The sequence below is a fragment of the Acanthopagrus latus genome, chromosome 23 (genome assembly GCF_904848185.1).
Source record: "Acanthopagrus latus isolate v.2019 chromosome 23, fAcaLat1.1, whole genome shotgun sequence".
Classification (NCBI taxonomy): Eukaryota; Metazoa; Chordata; class Actinopteri; order Spariformes; family Sparidae; genus Acanthopagrus; species Acanthopagrus latus.
Window position 1 is genome coordinate 1800048 of NC_051061.1, and position 12910 is coordinate 1812957.

Sequence of the window (12910 nt, forward strand, 5' to 3'; positions counted from 1 at the left end):
CTCTCAGAAAAGGTCATTGTTAAACACTTCATCTCTTTCGCACACACACACACATTATTATTTCTGCATGTCACATCTCTCTGCATGCCATCTTCTCAAGGCATTTTAGTACAAAAAGCTTGTAATTCCAGCACCATCTGTGTGTGTGTGTGTGTGTGTGTGTGTGTGTGTGTGTGTGTGTGTGTGTGTGTGTGTGTGTGTGTGTGTGTGTGTTGGGCAGAGGGGAATAGGGTGCCAGATGTGTGTGTTGTGAAAAAAAAATACATTCCACAGGAAGCCTTAAAGAGATGGATTGAAATGATCAGGAGAAAATTAGTACAAGTAGGAAGAAGGGAAGGAGGGAATGAAGGGAAAGTTGAAAGAAAGGAGGCGTGAAGGCAGGGATAGAGAAAAAAATGGAGGGAATCGGGGTTAGGGGGAAGAAAAGAAGGAGGGATGAGCTCAGCTGTGTCCTCTTCTCAATTTCAATCTCAACCTAATTAATTGGGCTGAATTAATCTCACAGTGGGCACACACTCATACACACACACACACACACACACACACACACACACACACAGAAATACACACACACGCAAACACACATGTTTCTGATTTTGTAATCCAAGGATAACATGTATGCACACACACCCCCACACACACGCCCTTTTCCATTTGAAACACAAAGACAACCCTGTGAATTTGCACATGCACACACACACACACACACACACACACACACCCTGCTGCGTGCCCAATGGCAGGCGGCACAGTCGGACATGAAATACTGTCCAATAGCACCATCCATCTGCTTTCCTTACACCTCCCTCTCCCGCCTTCTCTCTCTCTCTTCACCCTTCCATCTTCTCCATCATTACCCCTTCATGTCCTCCTCCCTCTTTTTTCAACACGATTCCTTCTTCTTTCTCCTCATCTCTCTCCTACTCTGCCTCCTGGACATATAAACTTACAGTAAATCACATTTTCTCTTTATCAAACCGTGTCTATCAGTCCTTGTAATGTGACAAACAGATAGAGGTGAATGGACTGAGACTGTTAGACTGTGTTCACCAAATCCTTATTATAATTTCTTTTTTTTTCCTTTTGTTTTTGAAACACAAAGCATGAATTTTGTTTTACAACAGAATGCTCATTTCACCTTACCTGTTGCTCTGTTGTAGCTGAGAGTCAGAGTCACAAAAAAACAGCTTCTGCACACTTATTGATTGGTTGCTGATTGAAAACAGATTAATGTTGAAGAGAACTTTTTTTTTTAAGGCACTTCCAATAACATCAGCAAAAACAGAAAATACTGTAGCTAGAGTCAATAAATTCAGACAAACAAAATAGGATCAGTATCGATGAATAACACTTTTATTTTAAAAAACAGTACTTAAATGTCAATGTAAGGGGTTGAAAAGCTTGAAATCAGATTTAATGGAAAATACAGCTATGTACACACATTAATTGACTTAAATATTATTCATGAGGTAAATGGTTCGATAATAATATCAAAATGTATAATATAATTTCCATGCATTACACTAAAAGAAGGCAAATACAGGCTGCTCTTTCTCTCTAGACTCTGTCTCTCCCAAATTGAACTGATGGCTTATTTTAAAAGAGAATTCTAATGAAGCAAACACAACAACAAGGAAGGTGCTGGGCACACCGTGGATGTCTCCAGGCTCACCTGATAATTGGGTTTTTGCATGTGCAGTAGAACAAAAGTGCTGGGTGTAGTGCAAAATACATCCACAGGCGAGGTGATTACAGTTATAATGATACTCTCAGCAATCATATGATCAGCGTTGTCACTCTGAAACAGCTGAGCCAATCACAGGTAAGCAACAGCTCAAAACAATTGCTCAACAACAAACGCTCATGAAAGCTCATGAAATCAAAGTGAAAAATTAGTGTAAATTTGATGCGCTATTGAAATGTTTTGATACTCTTATCACACACTTGCATGAGGCTGCAAGTTCACTAACTAGCTCAACAATGTAGCCCATATGTAGCATGTGTAGCTCTACTGGTTATTATAGTAACAATTCAGAGAGACAAGAGAAGGTTAATCATGAAGGAGATGTTGCAGATGTAAAAGTAACAAAGCACTGTAAGGAGTAATAAGTATTAATAAATAATTAAGAGAATGATAAGTGAGGAGTAATATATAACACTTTGTGTGTTACTTGCCCAACCCTGGATAAGATTTAGATATTCCATTTTTCTATACTGTAGATTGGCAGGTGGTCCACCTAATCATCATTTCTACATTTGGCTAACTTCTACTCAGCGAGTGAAATACAGGTATACCCTATACCACCTGGAAGCTGCTGAAGGATCCCTGGGTGTCCCCAAATTCCAGGTATACCACCGACTTCAACATCCGCCGAAGCTTCTGCTTAACTGAAGAAACAAGAAATAGCAGCAGACAAAAAAAACATCAGCTTTGCATGCAGTGATCAAGAGACTGCGTCATTCCTCAGATAATCGATGAAACAAACCATGGCATGTTTTTCACTGTGCTTTCTATTTGGGTTTTCACCAACTGAGATTTAACTGGTGCTCATTTTACTATAACATCTTGTTGTGTCCTCTTCTTCTGCAACACTTCTATGTTGTATAACTGAAGAGATAGCGCCACCAGCTGTTTATCTTGAAGAACCAACTCCTAATAATCACATTACTTACGTGGATGGAAACATAGATTAATCCGCATTTCCCCCTTGAAGGTGTGTTACTCTGTGCTGCCTTTGCCTCATTTCAGGTCAAGTTATGTATGGCGTCCTAGCCTAGGACGATAACATGATCCAATAATCCAGCAGACATTTTGACTCGTTACTAGTAGGGAACGAGCATAGCATTGAATATGATCTATTCAAGAGTCCCTTAAATAGAAATGCATATAACTAATTCTCCATCATTGCAGCAATGAGTCAGCATCACTTCCATATTGGAACATATTTTAGCCATACGTCTGAAATAATATTCAATATATTAAGGAAAGGGGCCTTTCTGTGCCGACATTAACATATCTCACTGAACTTTTTAATAGTTTTCATATCAAGATACTTAATCTTTTGTGCACAGTAATAGTAATATGAGAAAATTATATTTAAGATGAACCAACCTATTGGAATAATAAGCTTATTTTCTTATTTCATTATAAAAGGGCTAATGTGATGTAATATTATTTTTAATATAGAAATGAATTAATGATTGCTGTTTAAACACACATAGTCCAGCCACACAATTCTTTTGTAAGATTTTCATATTTTCAACTTTATTTACATAAATGATGTAAAATAGAATATATATATGTTTGACAGTATCATCTGGGTTGTGCACAGTGTTGCAGTCTAACTGTTTAATCAGTTGTTTATACATCTTTATAAGTGATAACAACAGCATCAGAATAATTTTGTTATTTCAATCCTTTCTAAATGTAGTCCTCATAACAGTGAAATCAGACCTGTCTGGGCACTGGTTGGCTCATACCTGTCACCTGTCTCTTCAGTCTGTATCTAGATGACCTCTCAGCTGTCAGTGTCTCATAGTCTCTTCTCCTCAGAGCTACTGTTTGTCTTTTTCCTCCGTCTTCTTTCTGTGTAGCTCTCATGTGATCCGAGCTGACAAAAGCAGCCCAAAACTCTAGACAAATCAGACGAATCCCTGCTGCAGTCTCACAAGCCAGTTTACTGTACCCCACATCTGTACTCATATTTTAATCCATATCCAATGTAAATTATTGTTTTACTTTTTTCCCCAATTTTCCATCAAATCTGCAAGATTTGACAGGTGGTCAGTGAAGACTATGAGCTCTATGAACAACATTTTTTACATTTGTCCAACCTCTACTCAGTGAGTGTAATTAAGATATACCCTATTCCACCTGGAACCTACTGAAGGATCCCTGGGTGTCCCCAAGCTTACAGGTTTACCACTTCAGCATCCACCGAAGCTTCTGCTTAACTGAAGAAACAAGAAATAGCAGCAGACAAAAAGCATCAGATTTGCACGCAGCCATCAAGAGACTGCGTCATTCCTCAGATAATAGATGCAACAAACAATGGCATATTTTTTCAATGTGCTTTTTATTTGGATTTTCACCAATTGAGATTTGATAGGTGCACATTTTATTATGACATCTTGTTATGTCCTCTTCTTCATTAAATCTGCAAGTTTTCATCCACAACTGTTATGTGAATACTAGAATCACATCAAAGCTCAAATGAAGACATGATGGAAAGATTTCTGTTTGTATTAATGTGAAGAAGGTTGCAGTCTACTCGCCAAGTAACAGTCATATGCAGAAGTATTATTTATTCACCAAGTCAGTTTTCAATTCACTTCATTTTTTTTTTTATCCACTACATTTTTTTTCACTGTGCTTTTCTGTTTGTGTATGTTTTTGAAATGTGCATGAATACAGGTGTCTGGAAATGCTGTTAATGAAACAGAAGTCTCAGAATGGCCTCGTCTCATACAAACCCTGCAAAAAATACAGTATCGTACTCAATCAAATAGAGAGCAGAAATCCACCTCTGTGCTGTTCCCTGATTCCATCTGGTGGCAGAAAAGCATTAATCAGTGATTGCATTGTAACCTTTGGCTTTTGTGTTTCTTTCTACAAATTTCATCTGCAAATGATGTTTAATTCAAGACATATCTGTGTGTATTTGATGCAGAAAGGCAGAGATTCCCTCTCGACATGTTTATTTTAATCTACTAATGCCAAATAGAATTTGACAAACAACTACAGCATATCGCTGAAATTCTTGAATCAACAAACTGATTCAAGAATTAATTTGAAAAGTATTCATTTAAACTGAACAGGTTATAATAGTAAAAGTGAGGTGAGGTGGCATGTGATGTGTCACATCGTATTTCATTTACTTCAGTTTGATAGAATTCGCTTCTACATTGGGAAATAAATGTGTTCAAAGTACTGATGTTGTACATTTAAAACTCTGTCACTACATTTAGGAACCATTGCTGTAAAGTAAACACACACACACACACACACACACACACACACACACACACACACACACACACACACACCAGAGCCAGTCAGTCAGGCTTCATATTGTCTTAATATGTACTTAGTTGCTCTCATTATTAGGGAGGGAAGTTCAGAGGCCAGAGGGCACATATCTACTCAAGGCACACACACACACACACACACGCACACACACACACACACACACACACACACACACACACACACACACACACACACACACACACACAAAGAGGCTCTCCTCTGACCTCTGACCTGCCCACTCCTCATTTGTCTCACTTTCTCTGTCTGACCCTCTCTCCTTTTTTACCATCCACACTTCTCTCTCCCTTTCTCTGTTGTTTTTCTGTCAGACCACTCGTTCACATGGATAATCACTCTTTTGATCTGTATAAAGGAACATTTCGACAGGGTGTGAAACAGGGTTATTCACTTCATTTCTCAGAGTAAGATGGGATTCGTATCTATCTCAGATGTTTACAACAAAGGTAAAGCTTGGTGATTATTGTGTTTTTTTAATAAATCTCCCAAAATTATCAATAATAGTATCTTCCGAAGAAGTATTACACTATAAAGTATAATATTAACTATAACTTATTAGTAATGACTAAGAAATATGTTAAGTAAGTGAACTTCAGAGGTGCTAGAAGTAATACCTTTGGTCAAAGCCAGACTACTTGTTCCACCTCTTTTCAGTCTTCACGCTAAGCTAAGCTAACTGTCTGATAGCACAGGCTTCATTTTTGCTATACAGACATTATAGAGGAAGTTGTCTTCTCATGTCACTCTCAGAGTGGAGCGTATGAGTCCATTCACTGAAACATTTAACCCAGCCTGGCTGCCAGGGTAAAATGGTGGCAGTTACTGTTCGTGCAAATCATTGACACCTTCACATTATTTTACATTTTTTCACAAAACATGTGACATGGTGTTCACATTACATGTGTCTGTTGAAACAAGCTGCCGAGCCAGTGACCACAGTTCAAGACTATGTTAAAGCATTTGTCAGTGTGAAACCACTGGATATTTTTAAGGAGACCTCAGGACAATTTCCAGCTGTCTGCGTGGCAACAAAAAAGGAATCTTTTGATCAATAACATGATCATTTCCTAACCCTAAAACCTAACCTGTGCACAAGCACAGTGATGTCACAAAATAAAACTTAAAATTGTACCTGAACATATATGTAAAGTTGCAACTCAAAAAAAGTGTCAAGTTTGAACATATGTGTGGTTCCCAACATTTATTCTGGTGATTGGGTTGATACAGCCATTACACATTAAACCACTAAACCACCAACCAGACGTCAAGGCTACAGCAGATACACTGAAATGAATTACTGATATGTACTCTCAATGTATTGCAGCTTTTCAGGTCTCTGTCTCCTCCTGTGTTTATCTTGCTCTTTATCTCCTTCATCACAGTCTCCCACTGTAGTCTGATTTTTAGTTACCTTTTGAGTTCCTGACAAGCTGCTGGGTTTACCTGTCTCACAATCACAGTCACACACACATTCACACTTCTAACACACACACAAACACACGTTGAGCCATAAGCCCTGAGGAGGGGTCAGCCGGTGGCCACAGCGACCTGTGGAAGGGTCAGTCTGAGGTTGCTATGTTGCCCCAGCAACAGAGGCAAGAGTCACTCAGCGGCCAGATGTCGGCCCAGGTCAGCGAATGGTCAAATGCAGAGACTGGATGGTCAATACACGGTATATGCAAACAAACTTACACACACAATCCACATTCTGGTATGTCGATGTAAATGCATGTCATATTAATGGAGTATGTGTGCACACACCCCCTCAAACACACTTCCTCACTGACCATTAAGTTTCTTCATTTATACTATGCATGGAATCTGTGTTACACTGCACTTGAATTCTGAAGTGTGTAAATACTAACAAATTATGCAATTATATATAATCACAGTTTAAGATGCAGTTTGAAAATTATGACACCTGTTTCAAGTTTCCATCCAGAGTAAAATTTATAGGACATTATTTTCTGTTCTCTTGATTTTGTTCTATCGGGGGCGCTCTTCTCTCAGCTAGTCCCAGCTGATACCGGAAGAAACCAGCTTGCTTTCTCAAAATAATATGGAAATTATTCCACAGGAAAAACTGACACATCATTGCCGCATTTTATTTTAATGCTCCTTCATTTCCTGTTTGTAAATTCACAAAATGTCCTCAAACATTTTCTGGAGTAAGCTGTAATGTGGTACTAGTTAGGGGAGACTGGGTACAGCGGTTTACATATTCATTTATTTGTGTATTTATTTTTGTCTGTATTTATTTATATATTTATTTGCACAATGCAGATTTAAAGAGAAATTGTACATTTATAACATTCTGTAATATGTAATAGACGTGTTGAGATTTCCTGGAAAATGCCCTTGAAAAAAACAGCTGTTCAAGCAAACATACATTGAAATACATACATACATTTCTTATATATCCGTTTGATTAAATCTGCACGTCTGAAGACAAATTTCACACTGAATAAAAGACAGTCTCTCTCATCAGTCTGAATTAAATGAGTGGAAATGTTTCTTTAAAGTGAGCTCAGACCAAACTGTGCCATTTTTACGAAGAACGTTGTGGCAGGAAATTATGAAGAAATGAAGGACCTGTTAAATAAGACACAACCAACATATCCATTCGATGACAGACCTATAATTCTTAACCTCACATATTATACACTTCATCGTAACACTTTACCTTTTTTTAACCTTTAAATAATATAATAATAGAAATTCTGCTGTAGCTGTAGGACCGATGGTAAATGTACAGTATATATGTCAAAGTGAGAGGTTCGGGTTGGAAAACTCAGAATGAATTTCTCTCCAAACGACAGTGTCTGTTTAGTCTCCGGAACTGTTAAAACCTTTTGGATAATTATGCCAAAGATTTAAAAGAAAATTTTAACATATAATGTTTCTAAAATTACGAATGCAAAAGTATATTAATCATTTAAATGTTTTCAAATTGAATGTAGTCAGTTAGCTCTTCAGTTATACGTTCTGTATGTTTTTATTTCCTTATAAATGTTCTGCTCTGGAAAAAAATACTTGTTGGCCTCAAAGTGATCATCAACTTTTAATGTCAGTGTATTTTTATATAATTCCTAACCTTGAGACACACACACACACACACACACACACACACACACACACACACACACACACACTTTCTTTACCAAACACAATGTGTAGTCCTGTCAGTGCAGAAATTAAATTAAATTATCAAATTTAACAGGTTGTTTTGACTCAGTGTGCGTGTTTTATATTATTGTTGGATAACCTGATGAAAACAACCACAATGCCGTGGTGGTGTTCTACCCATGACTACAGGCTGAAGTGAGACCGTCATTGTTGTGGTTTGTCTGTGTTAATAAGCACTGTAGAGTAGAGCAGAGTCTGCAAAAGGCTCTTAGCTCCAACCTTGCGCATTTAACATGACAAGTATAGAAATCCAGAATACCTTCCACCAAAGAGCAGCTTGTGTAAATCTCCCTAATGTCAGACACCACCCTGATCGAGGCGTAGCTGAATTTTTTTTTTTATGAATAAAGCACGGTGTTGCAGAGAAGAGCTGCACAATGAGATTTAGAATTCTGCAATCGGCTAATAAATTGTTGAGCATGTGGTTATTTTTTATTTATATATATATATAGGTAAGCTCCCTTTATATATATATATATATATATATATATATATATATATATATATATATATATATATATATATAGGTAAGCTCCCTCCATCAAAAATACAAAAAGTATGCATGCACTGGCTCAATAAATCTATTGCTTCTTCCGAATGCCAGATCAGTCCTGAACACACAGATACATCTGATCATAGTGATGTGTATGATTTATGTACTGTTACTTTACGAGATGTTGGTCTGCAGTTAAAGTCACTTTGCAGATTCAAAAAGATGTTGCTGTACCCATTTAACAACATTCACCTTTTCAAGAAATCCCCAAAAGATATTTTGCTTACACTTGATCAATAGATTAATGAAATCGGATTTGCACGCATTGCACGTCACTTTGTTCCAAAGACTGATGAACCATCATGCTGGCAGTTACTGAGTCGGTCCAGCAGGAGACGCTGCCCTGACAAAGAGTGCATCCTCCACAGGGCAGTGACCTGGCCTTCAACTCTACACCTCTGCTTAGGCACAGAGACCTGGCCTTCAACCCTGACCTTTGACCTCAGCTGGGTTCATCTTGGGGTCGGCTCTCACAGGCACACCCACAGGTTCATAGAGGGGTCAGTGAGCAGGTACTGCTGCGTGTCTCCACAGTGAGTCAGTGGCTGCTGTGACTTTATCAAACGTAGTAAACCTGACACTTTGATGAGAAAACTTAAAGTCAACAGCATCGGGACATCAGCTAGCTTTTATTGGTTTGTGATTTACTTTATAGATTAGATTCAATTAGATTAGATCAAATTAGATTAGATTAGATTAGATTAGATTAGGTTAGATTAGATTAGATTAAACACAAGAAACATGTATTACTACACAGAGGGAATTTCTCTCAGTTTGTTAACATCCATAAACCTTAATGCTGGTAGAGACCAAACCAGAGCTCAAAGGAAAAAGAGTATTCAACTTACATTCATCAGGTGGTCACAAACACAGCTCCAGATGAATGCTAGGAACAGTGTATATGCAGAATGCATGTTATGTCAGCATCAACACACAAATCCATTCAGTTCCATGGGAGCCATCTTAGAGCTGGCGAAACAAAAGCTCTGGCAGCCATCTTAGTCGGAGCACGGGCTCAAGCCAGACCCTCTTCACTGATCTCAGTCCTGCTGCTTATTAATGAACTCACATTCAAAATGCTTCTTACAAAGAAATCCATTTCACCCTATGCAAATACAGTCATCACTTCCTGCCCTGCAGGGTCACAGCGAGGTCAGTCTGGGGTCGATCACAGGTCGCTGCAGCGCGATGTCAAGGGTCATCTCATCGTCTGTTGTACCGAACTGGTTAAATGGTCTTTGATATTAATTTATAGTCATTGTAAGTTAATGCTCATATGACTTATAACGGGCTTGTTTAAAGAAATAAGTCACATTCACATGACGTATTGAATCCCTGTAACAAAAACTACTCTCGGTCATAACAAAAGTCTCGTAGTATTAGTAGTAATATTTTTGACAGCTGGAAACATTTAAATATCAAAAGAATAAATAAATAATTAAAAGATCATCATGCTTTAATGTCCAACAGGAACACCGTGGACACACTTCCTGTCTCGTGGGGTCGTGGTAGGTTCAGCGGGTCAGACAGAGTTCACCTTCATGGTATACTCCACTGCCCAAAATCACTACGCAGTATTTCTGTACATGTGTTTTAGATATGTGGTTTGTATATCAATCCCTTCAGACTTTGGCATTTGGGCATTTTCTCTGTTGCCTCTGTAACATTGGGATGTGGTTAAGAATTATGTTTTATAAAGGAATAACTTTCAGAAATGTGCAAAAATATACTTGTATCAATAAATCAAGGGAAGCAATTTTGATGAACATATGTGGGGCCTGTTTTATAAAATAGACTTATGATCAATTTAGTAGACTCAAACTGAAAATCACACTTAAGTAGTTATTCAGAAAAGCTTACCTTGTCGTATAAATCCTTCTTGATATGAGTGATCTTCTGGTTGTGAAGGGCTATTGCATTCTGGGGCTCGGGTCAACTTTGCATGAGCTTTATAAACAATTAAGTAGAAATTAGCATTAAACCAAGCTGGGTGTTTGGCTTTGCTCATCAACCACCAAATAATCCGTGTTGCCTGGCTCTGATCTCCTCGACCATCAGCGCGCTCTTGTCTTCCAAAAAGTTCAGTCTTTTAGTCCGTACTGCTTATGACTAAACCCTCATTTGTGTTGCCATTATATATTATATAAGGCAGTGACCATCAGTTTAAGTTATTTTGACAGTTATAGATCACAGGTGTGCAAGTTACAAATGAGATTCTTAGAACCTGCTCCAACAAGGTTTTTAATGCTCAGCATCATTTTTATGAATCAAACTTCAACGCACTGTTGGAAATTATCTTAAGAATAAGTTCAGGCAGAACTCTAAGAATATCCATATGAATGAGCCCCCTGGAATGCTGTAAATGTATGCTTCATTTATTTGCAAAATATTCACAGTTAATGTTTTTCATACACTTTTCCAACAATATCAGTTCACGGAAAATTAATCAAAGTTATCTCTTTTACGGCTCCATGAAGGCAACTCAAAGCACTGCACTCTAGTTCTTGAAGGCGGGTCTTGGTAATATATTAAAAACTTTACTTAAAATCTTACGGCAGCTTTAACCTGACTACAGTTGTGTGAGCTTTGTAGCAGCAGCAGTAGTAGACAAAAACTGTGTCAATATTGTAAAGCAATTGATTTTAAGCTTAAAGAACAATTATTTAAAATTGACCATAAAACGGCAGGTTGTAGGATTAAGAATGCAGTTTTGCAGTGAGAGAGTCTTTGTCTGATGTCAGTGACTTAGGAATACATCATTCAACAAATAAAACTCTTGATTACTGCCTTAACAATAAGTGTGTGGGACAATATGGCATTATGAGATGCTAATAACACATGAACAGATATGTCCTTCAACAAGATGAAGGTTCAGAACAACGAACAATAGCTGCATCGAGGTCATGTTTCTCCTCAAAAATCTATGCTGACTACCTGACTTTCATTGTGTCCAGTTTGGAGGGTCAACAAAGGTTCAGTGTGGGTTCAAATCCAGGTCAGAGCCCAGAGAGAGACCCAAAGTTCATTTTGTCTTGCGTCGACACCTCAACCAAAATTCAATTGAACAGGTTCTACACAATCGTTGTTTCCTCTCAGGTAGTCTGCTTCGCCACTTCACTCAGCAATTTATAGTTGGCCATGATGACTCACTTGCTTTTGCAGATTGTTTTGCTCCTACATGTTTTCTCAGCATTGGTTGGTACTAATAACGGACAGTCAAAAGCATGGCTGAAACTATTCTCTTGACACAGTGTTCAAAGCTTTCAGTACATCCATCAGACTTTTTATTTATTTTTGCTTCTTCCACTCAAATTCCCTAAGTAGCACAAATCCCTTATCTTGACTAATCTAATGTTTTTTGCCTTCTACAGGGATCTCCAGCACCGTTCCACTCTGCTCTGCTTTTGTACACCTGAGCGCCTGCACGCTGGCTCTCTTCAACCCTCCTCCCTGCCTGCCTCCCTGCCTGCCTGTTTGCCGGCCTGCTTGGGTCCGAAAATATAATATCCACCATAACATATGAAATCTGTATCCATATAAAACTTGACCACATATATCCTTTGAACTGCTCATGGCACATTCATTGAACATAGAAAGACAGGACAAGAGTGTGTCGGTCCGATGATGTTCAGTAAAAAAAAATTAAACAGATCATCACTCATCAAATAAAAGGGAAATGTCCGAAACCTCAACCCACAAAGCAACGTCTCTGGACCAAACAACAGTAATGTGGTAGCAGGTAGTATCTTCCGCATCTTATACATGTAAAAGCCTTGTCGTCCTGTCTGCCCTACAGACTCGTCATCATATTTCTGGCTGAATAAACAGCGTATGTCCCCGGCAGCAGAGCCATGCAGCTGCTACAGTTGAATGGAGGCGATTACGTGACGTGATTCAGAGCAAAAAACTTTAACTCACCATGTGTTTGTCACGTTTCACTATCATGTTGTTGTAGTTACTATCTCTGGCAACTTGCATTGAAAAAATTCACAAAATTTAACAAGCAAAAGTCACCGCAACAGTCAGCCCTCCAGACCGGCACTTCAGTAAACTTCCTCCCAAAAAGCAGCATCCCACTCCATGAGTGAGAGACAGACAGGGTATATTTACTGACAGTGATTATG